Source organism: Neltuma alba, unplaced genomic scaffold (assembly GCF_004799145.2).
Source record: "Neltuma alba isolate B1F8T4 unplaced genomic scaffold, ASM479914v2 tig00010865_pilon, whole genome shotgun sequence".
Taxonomy (NCBI): domain Eukaryota; kingdom Viridiplantae; phylum Streptophyta; class Magnoliopsida; order Fabales; family Fabaceae; genus Neltuma; species Neltuma alba.
Window position 1 is genome coordinate 23,577 of NW_021635657.1, and position 12,402 is coordinate 35,978.

Consider the following 12,402-nt stretch of genomic DNA (forward strand, 5'->3'; position numbering starts at 1 on the left):
GTCCACGTGTCATCATTCAATGCGTGAAGCATCTTGACTAATCAATTGAAAATCTTTTATAGATGTGATTAATGACATGTAAATATTGTTGAAAAGTTTTTTAAAAAAAAAAGAGGGGGAAAAAAAGAGAACAAGAGGAACAACAAGAAAGAAAAGAAAAAAAAGTAGAAAACAAGCAAAACATAAGAAATAGTTGAATGAGGCATTCTTTAAAAGAAAAATGTGCGTAAGTGTTAAGATGCTAGGTGTCGTGCATGAATCCTGGCCTTCTCACAAAAAGAAAGAAAGAGGAGTTACCACCAAAATTTTAAAAGGTTGATTTTAAAAACCTAAAAAGCATGGTCAATGAAAATCGAATAAGGTTCGAGAATCAATTATTGTGTGTGGAAAAAGTGTTAGGCACAACAACCACAAATGAATGATGACCCGAGGTCAACTACTAATTAATATGGCCTTTTTATTACATTTGAATTACCCTAAAAGAGAAATAAAGTAATGAAAACTTTTTATTTACAAAAAAAAATAATTTATTTACAAAGCCGAACTTGATCTAGAATAAAAACCTAGGGCCTACATACCATTTGAAGTGATTAAAGCCTACGTAATTTGGGATAAAAATAAGTGTCACTTGTTGAATTTCTTTTAAAGAAAATGTTTACTCAATTTATTAAGAAAATTATTTCCTTGTTGGTTTGTATTTTTTTCATTCGACAAAACAATTCTTTTACCTTTATTTAAATAAAAAGAAAGCTATTTAAAAAACTTTTGGATTAAACTTCTTGAGGAGATTCCCATAATCTCATACGGAAGAATAATCTATTTCACTTGATGAGGTTCCAAAAACCTCACACGACATAAAAACCATTTAGAAAAACTGTTTATTTCTTTTTGAAAACATTTTATATTAAGTTTTTGAGGAGATTTCTATAATCTGACACAGAAGAATAATCCATTTTTCCTGAAGAGATTCTAAAAACCTTACACTCATAAGACTCTTTTGAAAACATTTTTTATTTATCATTTTTTAAAAAAAAGCTTTTCTATTTTTCAAAATTTATTTGTTGGCAAAACTAGACCAAGGGAAAGGAGGAAGAAGAGAAATTTAGGAGATAAAACATAACACATAAAACAATTACATACTCATCCCATTTAAAAAAAAAAAAAACATACCACATAAGACAAACTTAATAGAAGGCGAAGAGTGAGAACATACCTCTTAAAGCTTTTCCCTTACAAAACTGCAAATGCCATGAAGTAAGAAGGCAAAGTAATGGTAATGAAAGAGGAGTACACAATGCGATCCATCAAATTCTCCATGGTCATATTGCAATAACCAAGCCGAGGTAGAAAACCATTTCGCAAGAAGATGATCAAGCCACGGGCCAACATGCCTATGTCTTTTTTCTCTTGCCTTATTTCACTGAGGAATTCTTGTCGCAAGAAAAAAAATGTCTTTTTCACCCTCCTTTGCTTAAACTCTTACTATCTTATTTATAAGCTCCACTAAAGGTTTTTCAATTTTCCTTTGATCTTCATTGTTTTTTATTTTTCACCAATTATGACTTATAACAACACTTCTAATTTAGGTACCAAATCACCATCAATTTCTAATTTTTTTAATTTAATTTTCATTTTTTATTTTTCCACAAGTATGACTCCAAACAACATTTCTCACTTAAGCACTAAATCACCATTAAGTTCTGGTTTTTTACTTAATTTTTTTAATTTTTTATAATAATGACACCAAAAGACATTTCCAAATTCAAGAGTCAATCATCTTTAATGAGGGATTTTGATTTTTATATTTTTTTGAATTTTCTTATTTAATATGTTCACCCTACACTTCTTAATTTAGAGGCCAATCAACAATTAACTATTTCTTTTATTTTTATTATCAATTATGGTGGGGAAGATATTCTTGCTTGATTTTTCTTTTTTAGGGAGATTTTCAAACCTGGTCTCTAAGAAAAAAAATAGAAAGAAGTTTTCTGTTATCCTTTTTCATTATTTTTGATGTTTTTGTTTATTATTAAGTGGGCCTGGACAAAATTGGGTATTTATAGTTGCCCCTCTTTACTTGTTCATAGGTGAGAAACTCACTTTTCTCACCTATGAACAAGTAAAGACAAAAATATGTATTTTGTCCAGCCAAACGTGTGACAAAAGAAGATAGAACCAAGGTGCCAAAAAGGTCTAGGCAAAATACAGTGTTCATGCCCTTCTTTACTTGGTTCATAGGAGAGAAGGGGAAGAAAAAAAGCCAATAGTGTAACATCCCATATTTTTATTCCTAGGATTTAAATAACATTAAGATGCGTTTTAATTATATAACTTTTAATTAAAGTACATCAAATCATTGTTTGTAGTATGGAAACATAGAATTGAGAAAAATATAGAACTTAATTGAAAAAAACATCGTCATCAAAATAAGTCGCTTCTAATAATATTTCCAAGGGTATCCAATTATTATTTTAAAAAAAATACAAATTTGGAGGTGGTAGACATTTATTAATATAATGTTGATTTGAATTTATTTTACAAAAGAGAATTTACTCAAAATAGGTTTGATTTTAATATTATATATATATACACACACATATATAATTACAAGCCTTTATATGTTTTGTTTAGAAAAAGAAAAACAATGTGGTTCTGTAGAGATAAATGAATTATATAAATTATTTTAATTTTCCAAATATCATGAAAGATTATTTAAATATTTCAAAGCCTAGAAATGAATTTATGATCAACTAAAAATTTAAAAAAATGTTGGAATATATGTGGGTGGGACTCACACTAGTTAATATACGTCATCCACCCCATTCTCCACACGGTATATGCTCCCACTTTTTTCCTCTTCCCATGAGCCGGAGAGAATAGCGTCCTCCATTGAAGAATTTTTAGAGCTTGATTTCGTACTCATAATCACTCTAGATGGCAAAACTCTTTTCACAAATATTACTTCACTCAACTAAAGTTTTCTAACAGTATGAATATTATGGGAAGCAGAGCAAGTTTAAAGATTAGGGCTCATAACAAGTATTAAGTTTTGGCAATATGAAACCATAAGATTGAAGAGGTAAGTGAGCACTTGATTTTAATTGGTTTAGTTTGTTAAACAAAGTCAAATTTTTACATTTTAAGTATGTTGAGACTTAACCCTAACTCCCTCAGTGTGAAAAGAGGGATTATAATTTTTAGAGTAAATTCTTTCTTGAAACTATGATAATAGGTTATGGATAATTTAAAAATCCTTGTTGAAAGTTGATTTTACTATTAAATTATAAGTTTGGGGGAATTTTCCATTCATGGAAAAATTATTATGAATTTTGAGGCACTTTTAATGAGAGTAGTCTGGACATTATTTGGCTAGGGAATTATTTTGACTTTAGGTAATAAATATCTTTGTTTAAATTTTCATAGTGATTGGACTTGATTTAAATTACCATTAAGTATTTAGAATTCTTACTTTGAAAAGGAGCTTTTGGTATAAATAATGAAATTTAGATTTGTGAATTTTCTTATAGTTTTTAAAAGTGATTTAGAAACAAATAAAAAGTTGAGATGTTCGTAATTATGAACTCCATGTAAGGCGGTTGAATTGGAATGTTTGAAAGAATGATTAAGAGTTTGGAGTGGAATTTCAAAACTTGGCGTGCTAGGTGTTAATCTTAAGTTGTGAGAAACTGATGATTTTAATTAGTTTGAATGATTGGAAAATAATCAGTGAGTCAATTGCAAAACTTGGACTTAGAAAAATATGAAAATAATTATTGGAATAATTAACTAAGAGTTATGGGAAATTTAGGTGAAAGCCGGAGACTTTAGTTTATGCAAATACATTAATTCTTTAATTAGCATATATATATATTAACATGCGATCATATTAATTATTGTAGATTGATTTTTTATTGTGGTTTTGAGCACAAGGTAACAAGTTGTAGCCTCCTTAGCTTTGCCAAAAAGTAATCTCTTTCCACTTATTATGTGATTTAATATGTTGTTTGTGAGTGGCTGTGAAATGTTTGAGTTTGAGAAAGGTACAATGATATTGTTGATATATTTTTGTTGATAAAATTGCCTTGTGAAACTTGATGATGTAAATTTTGAAAGAGTATGATTTAAAATTTGGAATATCTTGAGATGCATATATGAATGTTCTTATTAGCATGAGATAAGTGTGATATCTTGAGAAATTACTATTGAGCTATATCTTGACAATTTTTGTGTTAACTGGGTTGGGACGAGATGGAGTAGGGTATTCTACCACGTGATATAGCTTTTATTAGTGCATGATGGTTGGCTTATTGTCATCCCACTTATTCAATGAGGGACTGCCCTACTAGTTCAACAAGGGGCTGTGACACCTCACTAGTTCAACGAGGGAAAAGACCCATTATCCGGGCATGTGTTATGAGAATTTTAGCCGATCTTCATCACATAACTGGTGACTTCTTGAGTGGCTAGTGTGCATGGATAGTAACTTGGCCCATAGGTCTAGTCAACAAAAATAAGGTTGTTCAATCAAATTAATGGGAGGGAAATTAGGATTCTATGGGATATGGATTCTATGAAATAGTATTACTATCCTGATATTTTAAATGTTCCACATAGTACTCCATGAGCACATATTATCATGCGTGATGAGTTAGACTATTGGTTATTGAGGCATTTATCTCACATTGTTGCTTTAACATTTTTCCAAGGAAGGCTCATAAGCATAGTTTGCTCCTTAACTTGTAGTGCCTCCTGGGTTTGGTTTATGTTGAATTACTGTATATTGCCACATTAGGGCTCTTCTAGTGTTGATTAAATGAATTTTATTGGAATGTGCACTGGTAAATAGCTAAAAGCCATTAAGTTGTGCATGTGAAGTTGTAGACCCATATACCTTGGAAAATTGTGATGAATATCTATAAGTGAGGTGTTAATCAGAATGATAATCGATAGAATATTGATTATAGGCTTGACGTTGAGATATCATATTATGGGCTTTGAAGTGCCCAAAGCCCAATGTTTGAGAAGTTAGTTTGTTAGTTAAGGATTGGTCTTTTATAACCATGCTAGAGTCGGTTTGTGTTCCTTTAACATAGTTATATGGGTGATTGTTTTAGAAAGATTCTTTTTATTCATGATAGGCCTTTTAGGGTATATTTGCCTCTCTTCTAGTATAAATATGTTCCTACAATTTGATTTAACTCTTATAATTTTTAGTGTTTTAACGGTTTATTTAACCATTTTTCTACTATGTTTATGTTTTAAATGTTGGTTAAATCCTTTTCTACTGTGGTAGACTTTTTGGAATTTATATTTCTTTTCTACTATAGTAGTTCATTAAAATGATTTCAAATAGTAAGTGTCCGGTAATACAAGAAAAATGTTACAAATGGAATTTAGTGATTCACATAGATTGGGGTGCCTATTTTCAAAGGACTTTAATAGATGTTTGCCATTACAAGGCTTTGAGAGTGCCTACCGCTATAGGGTTTTGAAAGGGTGCTAGTCATTACTAGGCTTGAAGGGTGCTTGCCGCTATATGGCTTTAAGAGGGTGTAAGCTAATACTAGGTTTTGAGAGTGTTGCTGTTGTAAGGCTTTGGAGGGCTGCTAGCCATTACCTGGCTTGGAGAGTGCCTGTTACAGGGTTTAAAGAGTGCTTGTCATTACTGGCCTTTAAGGGTGCCAGTCACTACTGGGCTTTTAAAGGGTGCCTACCACTACAAGGCTTTAAAAAGAGGTACCAGGAGCCATTGGGATTTAAAAAAAAGTGCTAGCCGTTACTGGGATTTAATGGTACCTACTAAAACAGGGTTGTAAAAGAGTGTTAGCTATTACTAGGCTTTAAGGGTGCCTGATAATACAAGGCTCTAAAAGAGTGCCAACTGTTACTGGACTTTGAGGGTGCCTACTAATACAAGACTTTAAAAGAGTTCCAGTCGTTACCGGACTTGTAGGGTACTGCCGATACAAGGCTTTAAAAGAGGTGCCAGTCGTTATTAGGCTTAAAGGGTGTCAACCAGTAAAACATCCTTCCTTAAACCTCCTTTAGTATGCGTCTAGAAGCATTACGATTCAAGTAGATTATAAAATAAGCCATGGATTGAAATATTAAAATTTGATTTTCAGGTTACGATTCACTGGTAAATTTCAAATTTTCAATTCAAATGTGAAAAATTATAACTAATTTTAGAAAAATTATATTGAGATTATTTAAGTCTGTATTTAAATCTCTTTCAATTCTCTACGGGGAAAAAAATTATAAATTTAGACTTAACACCTCCCAATTCATATAGATAATTCGTGAAAATTTACTGCTCATTTGGTAAAAACTGTATTTTCCAATTTTTCTACCCTAACTTTGAACAGTAATAACTCTTAATGCACAAATTCATTTTAAGTGATCTATCACTTGTTTTAAAGCTTAGGATGTTTAATTTAAGAAGACCAAATTTTTTGGGTAGATTCCATTGTTTGCCTCACTTCCACTTTGTCATAAATTTGTGGCCCATTTAAGGATAATTTATCCCCCTTACTTGTATTAATAATTCATATTTAATTCTTTTCAAGCATGTTATCATTCCATCAATGCACTAACCATTCCCATATATTATCATAGCTAATTATAAATGCCATTATTATCCTTACACATTACATAACATTGAGAGGCATTTTCATATGCACATTAACATAAAGATTACATTAAATACATAGGCACAATTATCGCTTTCTTCTCTTCTTTCTTTGTTCTTCTTCTTTATGCATCCTCTTCTTGCTCAGTAACACCTATTAGGGTTAGTTAAAGGAAGATGAGATTCTGAAGAATCTTAGTGGCAAACATTACCCATATATGCAAGACAAATACTAAGTGGATGACATGCTTGGTCTCATGCTTTCATGCTTTCATGCATATAAAATGACATACTTTAATACTCAATGTTTCATTCACACATAGCCATGGAACATACAAGAAACAAAGCAACAATCAATCTTTCATATTCTAAATCATCATCAAGCAACATCAACACTCAAGTATACATATCAAGCACACAATAAGGGCAAGTTCACTACCTTATAACATTAAGTTTTCTCTTGCTTCTTTGGTCCCCAACCAATTAGGTTGTTTGCTCAACCTTACCATTCATTTCTCTTGGTTTCTTATGGCCTTAAATTCATATTGCCCATTAATAACCAATCCATCAATGTCACACCTCCTTTAATACCACATTATATCACAAATAAAATCATTTGAAACCATTATTCCACATTTGAAGGTGAGAAAATTTAATATTTTAAAATTTGGTCCTAAGTTACTATTCACTATTCACTGAAATTTTTGCAAACTTTAAAAATTCATAACTAATTATAGAAAAATCAAAATGAGATGGTTTCTAACGCTATTTGAAGGTTGCAGTACACTCTTTAATGGAAAAATATTCATTGGTATCATATCATTATGAAACAGAGTCAAGACATTTGTAAAGTTACACTGTTTATTTGGTCATTTTTTATTTTTTCAATATTTTAGTCAACTTTGAAAGGGTATAACTCTTAGCATAGAACTCCAAATTTAATGATCTACCCCTTGCTTTAAAGCTAAAATAAGATCTATAGGTCTGCAAAATCTCAAGTCCAAACTCATTAATTTGCTTATTATTTTATGTGTCACAAAAATATCTATTTTTAGGCCTTTTTTTATCCCTTTATTCATATTTTCTTAAATTTTCCTTCTTTCTTTCTTATTTCTCAACCCAACCACACCAAACCACTATTCATAACAACAATGCCACATTATAGATGCATGGTTATGAGTTCACATTATCCAAGACTCCTTACAAAATTATACTAAAATTCTTCAAATACAACATAATAGTTATACATTGTTATAAAAGTCATATAGCCTCCTTAACTTAAAACAATCTCCTTGCCCTTATCCTTGCTTGATCCATTCCCTACTTGGTACATAATTTAACATATGAAGGAATAAGATTTCATAGAAATCTTAGTAGCAATGAATCATAATCATCATCTTAATTAAGGTTTGCATAATGTATTATGTTATAATACTTCAGAACATCCTCAAATTATTATTCCATGTATTATGCCATGAATGAAAACAAGCACATAATTATATTGGCATATCATTATGCATTTGGCCAAAGCATATCAAGCATTACACAATCAACCATTATCATAACATAATTCCACCAACATAAAGCAAGCAACATAAACACATTCAGCAAGCAAGAAAAACAATCAAATTATAGATTCAATGCTACCTTTTACAGTTGGTATAATTCAATCTTCTCAAGGGTTCAAGGTTCTCCTTGATTCTTCTCCACAAAACCTATCAATTCAAGTATAATTACAAGTCATATTAACAACCATTCAAACTTGATTACAAACACTTAACCTTAAACCTACTTAAATCCTCCTTTTCTTTGATTTTTGACATAATTATTCCTTATTTGATTTCAACAATCTCTTAGCTCATTCCTATGTAATTTTTCATGTAGAATCTAAATAAAAATTCAGATTTAACAAATCACACTTTTTCTCCTTCAACTCGCATTGGTTGAATAGGGATAGTATAACTTTCAAAAATTCTGTTTTTGATTCCAATGATTTTAAACACTTTTTCTTGGTGTTTCCCTACACAAAAACACCTTTTAAACTTATTGGAATAATCAAATCACATCAAAACAAGCTCCTACCCCAAGAACTCATCTTGGCCGAATCAAACCTTAAGGACCCTAACTTGGTTTTCTTCCAAAAATCAATCCAAACACCACTTAAACATGATAATTCCAACTCATTTCTGAGTCTTCTATCCTTCCCTAATTCATATTCATTCCAATGGAAATATGGCAGCATCTTCACCTTGGATTATAATTCAAATTTCCAACCAAAACAATCTTTAAACTTAACCAAAATAAAGCTCAAACTTACCTTGATGAATACTTGACCAAAGGTTAGTAATTCCTCCTTCAAATGCACTATCTAAGGCTCACTTTCAGGTTCAAGAAATCAGTTTGGAAGCACCTCTCCTCTTTTGTCAATTTTTAGCTATTTTAGTATAATAATGGGGTATTTATAAACAGAATTTCTGGCCTCTCTCCCCACATATGTGGTGTGATTTTCACCCACCTATGGGGCCACTTGGCTGCCATCAAATACACCATAATTTCTAATCAAGCCATATGTAAACATTCAAGAATAGTCCATAGATATTTAGGGTTAATTGGACTTAAATCCATTTAATTATTGGGCCATCATTTTGCACAAATTTTTTGGGCTTTTCTTGGCCCAAATGGAAGTCCAATCTGATTTAGAAAGTCCTAAGAAGATAGCCCAATAATGAAATATCAATTCCTAGCAATATTGAAGTTTATCAAATACTATTCACTTGTAACTTTTTATAATTATTCTAGGCCTCCAAAATCATATTTTTCTCCATGAAATATCCTATTTTAATGTAAGAATGCATTTTGAAAAATTTTATAATTTTTCTCCACCTCTAACTATTAATTTTGAATTTCCTCCGAATAGGGCTTTATCGGTAAGACTTTTGGAAATAAATTCTCCAAAATTAATTCCTGTACTTCCAAGACCTGAAGTCAATTTATAAATTCAATCAACTATTTATATAGTTATTTATTTATTTTTAAATCATTGAGGCCTCTAAATAATTATAATAATTATTTTTACTCAACTTTTACTATTTTTTCCCCAAAAAACCTCAGTTTTCAGAAAATTCTATAAATGGCTATTTTCGAAACCATTTTCACCTCTAGGGCCTCCATTGAGGTTCCAAAACCTCTAATTTACTTTTTTACTATTTTCTAGAAATTTTATAAAATTTTTCTTAAATTTTTCCATTTTCTTCTCTTTAGACTGATAATTTTAAAAATATCAGTCCGAACCTTATCGGGGTTTCATATCAAAAGTTATTTCATCCTTCGGTATACTTTCTATATTGGCCCACAACAAGATTTTTAACTCTCAATGTTAGGATGAATTTTTTAGGAAGTGACAGTTAAGGTCATGAAAATCACTAACAACCCTTACTTTCAAACTTGATTCCTTTTTAACTTAAATTTCTCCTTTCTCATTTTTAAATTCTAAAATCATTCTCTTGGTCATTTCCCACTTAAATTTTTTTATGAAGAATCCAAATATGAGCTTGGATTTAACAAAATCCAACTTCTTTCCTTTGAATTCCCCTTGGTTAAGAGGTAAGGGTTTGGAAGCATCAAAATCATCAAAATCTAACCCTAGCCTCAAGAACCAGCCCTGGCTGAAATATATCCCTAGGTACGTAACCATGAAATATTTCACAAATCATCTTAAAATCATTTGATTCTCATTCCTTTTAAACCTTTAAACATTATTCTGGCATCAATCAGTCTTTTTCATGGTTTGATCGTAATTGAACAGCATCTCAACCTAGGGTTTCAAGCTTTTAAAATCCATCAAAACCATAGCTAAGCTCAACAAGACAAATGGCAAGATAAACTACATCAAAAACTATGCTTTTATCTTGTCTTGAAACTTGATCTTGCATGGTTTGTATTGATCTTCTTCTTCCTCTTTTCCTCCAAAATTTTGTGCTCCTCCTCTCTCTCTTATGGTTCGTTGAAACTCTCATCAAATGGGTGAGGAGGGGTATTTATAATGCAAGCCAAATTTACCTTATGGTAATTTCTTTAAACTATCATTTACCTTTACCGAATACACTTGTCTTGCATCACGCCTCATCCCTTAATTTTCACTGCATAAACCCTCTTAGGTGTCCTCATTATTCAATGCCTCGCGCCACCTTCTGGGACACCTCATGTGCTACCTATTACACATTTGTAAAAATAGTGATTTTTTATTAAATAATCTTCTAAACTTAATCCTTAACAAAATATACAATTTCATCCTTGTCTCTTCATCAAATTTGTATTAAAATGGGGAGGAAAATAGGGAGAATTTCATGTTCCCTCTTACCTTTGACCATTCCTCCACCTGTTTTACAATTTTACGTCGTATTGGGTACTTTTTCGGGTCTTGACTTACCCAGTAACCCTAGGATATGTTTTGACACCCTTTTTTCATCACAATTAACCTCACATGATTTTAAATAACATGCATAAAAAGAGAGTGGTGCTCTCCCCTTTGTTCTTTCATTAAAATATTTAATAATATTTATTTTGAAGTAACTTGACCGAATTCTTTCTACCGGTTTGTAATTCTGAGAATCTGTCTCTGGGTACCAATACTATCTTTTCATAATGGAAAATTTTGCTAATTTTTTTTAAGTCAGAAGTCAACCCATAAATGGTCTATTTTGACTTTTCTCAGATAGCATATAAACAAGCTTTAAATTCTGTTAAAGTTAACTTCTTTGCTTTCTGGGGATGAAATCATTTTTAAAACCTATGATAATTTCTCAAATATTTATTTCCCATTTTCTCCAATTATCTAATGCCTCCTCATAATTTAAATAATTCAATTTTTGCTAATATTCGTAATTAGCCAAAACCCTGGAAATTCTATGAATTTGCTCCAAGGATATTTTCATCATTTTTAGCCTCAAACGGGCCTCATAAGCTTATTTCTCATTTTTTTGAATTTTTTTATAATTTTTCTAGAATTTTTAGGTGTAGTTTCTATCATTGCCCTTACGATTAGATTCTCGCTCAGGTTTAGCCTCAAGAATCATTTTATTGAGGTTCCCAGCACAGCCTTTGGCCCTTAATCATATCCAGTTCCCATATTTGAGCCCTCAAGAATTTATTAGAGTCTCTAACTTACCTGTCTCGTGATTCTAGAAAACTCTTATTTTGCAATTTGGTCTCTAGAAATCCTCTTGTCCTTCCAGGAAACTTCTAGAACTCTTGCCAAAAAGGGTCTATAGCTTGCCCATTTCAGGCTAATTTAGTTACTTTTAGGCCTAAAATTCGTGATGTTACAGCTAGTATAGGGCTTTTAAGAGGAGAACCAATTAGTACTGGTCTTTAGAAAGGGTGCCGGCTATTATTGGGCTTTAAGGGTGCCAACCATTATAGGGCTTTAAAAAGGATGCCAGCTATTATTGGGCTTCAAGGGTGCTTGATGGTATAAGATTTTTAAAAAAAGTACCAACTGTTATTGGACTTTAAGGGTACCTGCTGTCACACCTTATTTTATCTCATTTGGAACCATTTGGGACCATTAGTTATGGCTCAAAGTTGAAAAAAAATTTAAACTTTGAATTTCTTGAAATTCGAGTTACTATTCATTGTAATCCTAACAAAGGCCAAAATTTAAAAAATCATAATTAATTTTAGAAAAATCAAAATAAGATGATTCTAATTTCTATGAAAATCTCTTGACATGCTCTTTAAATTAAAAATACTCATTGGCATCTAGAACCCATCCA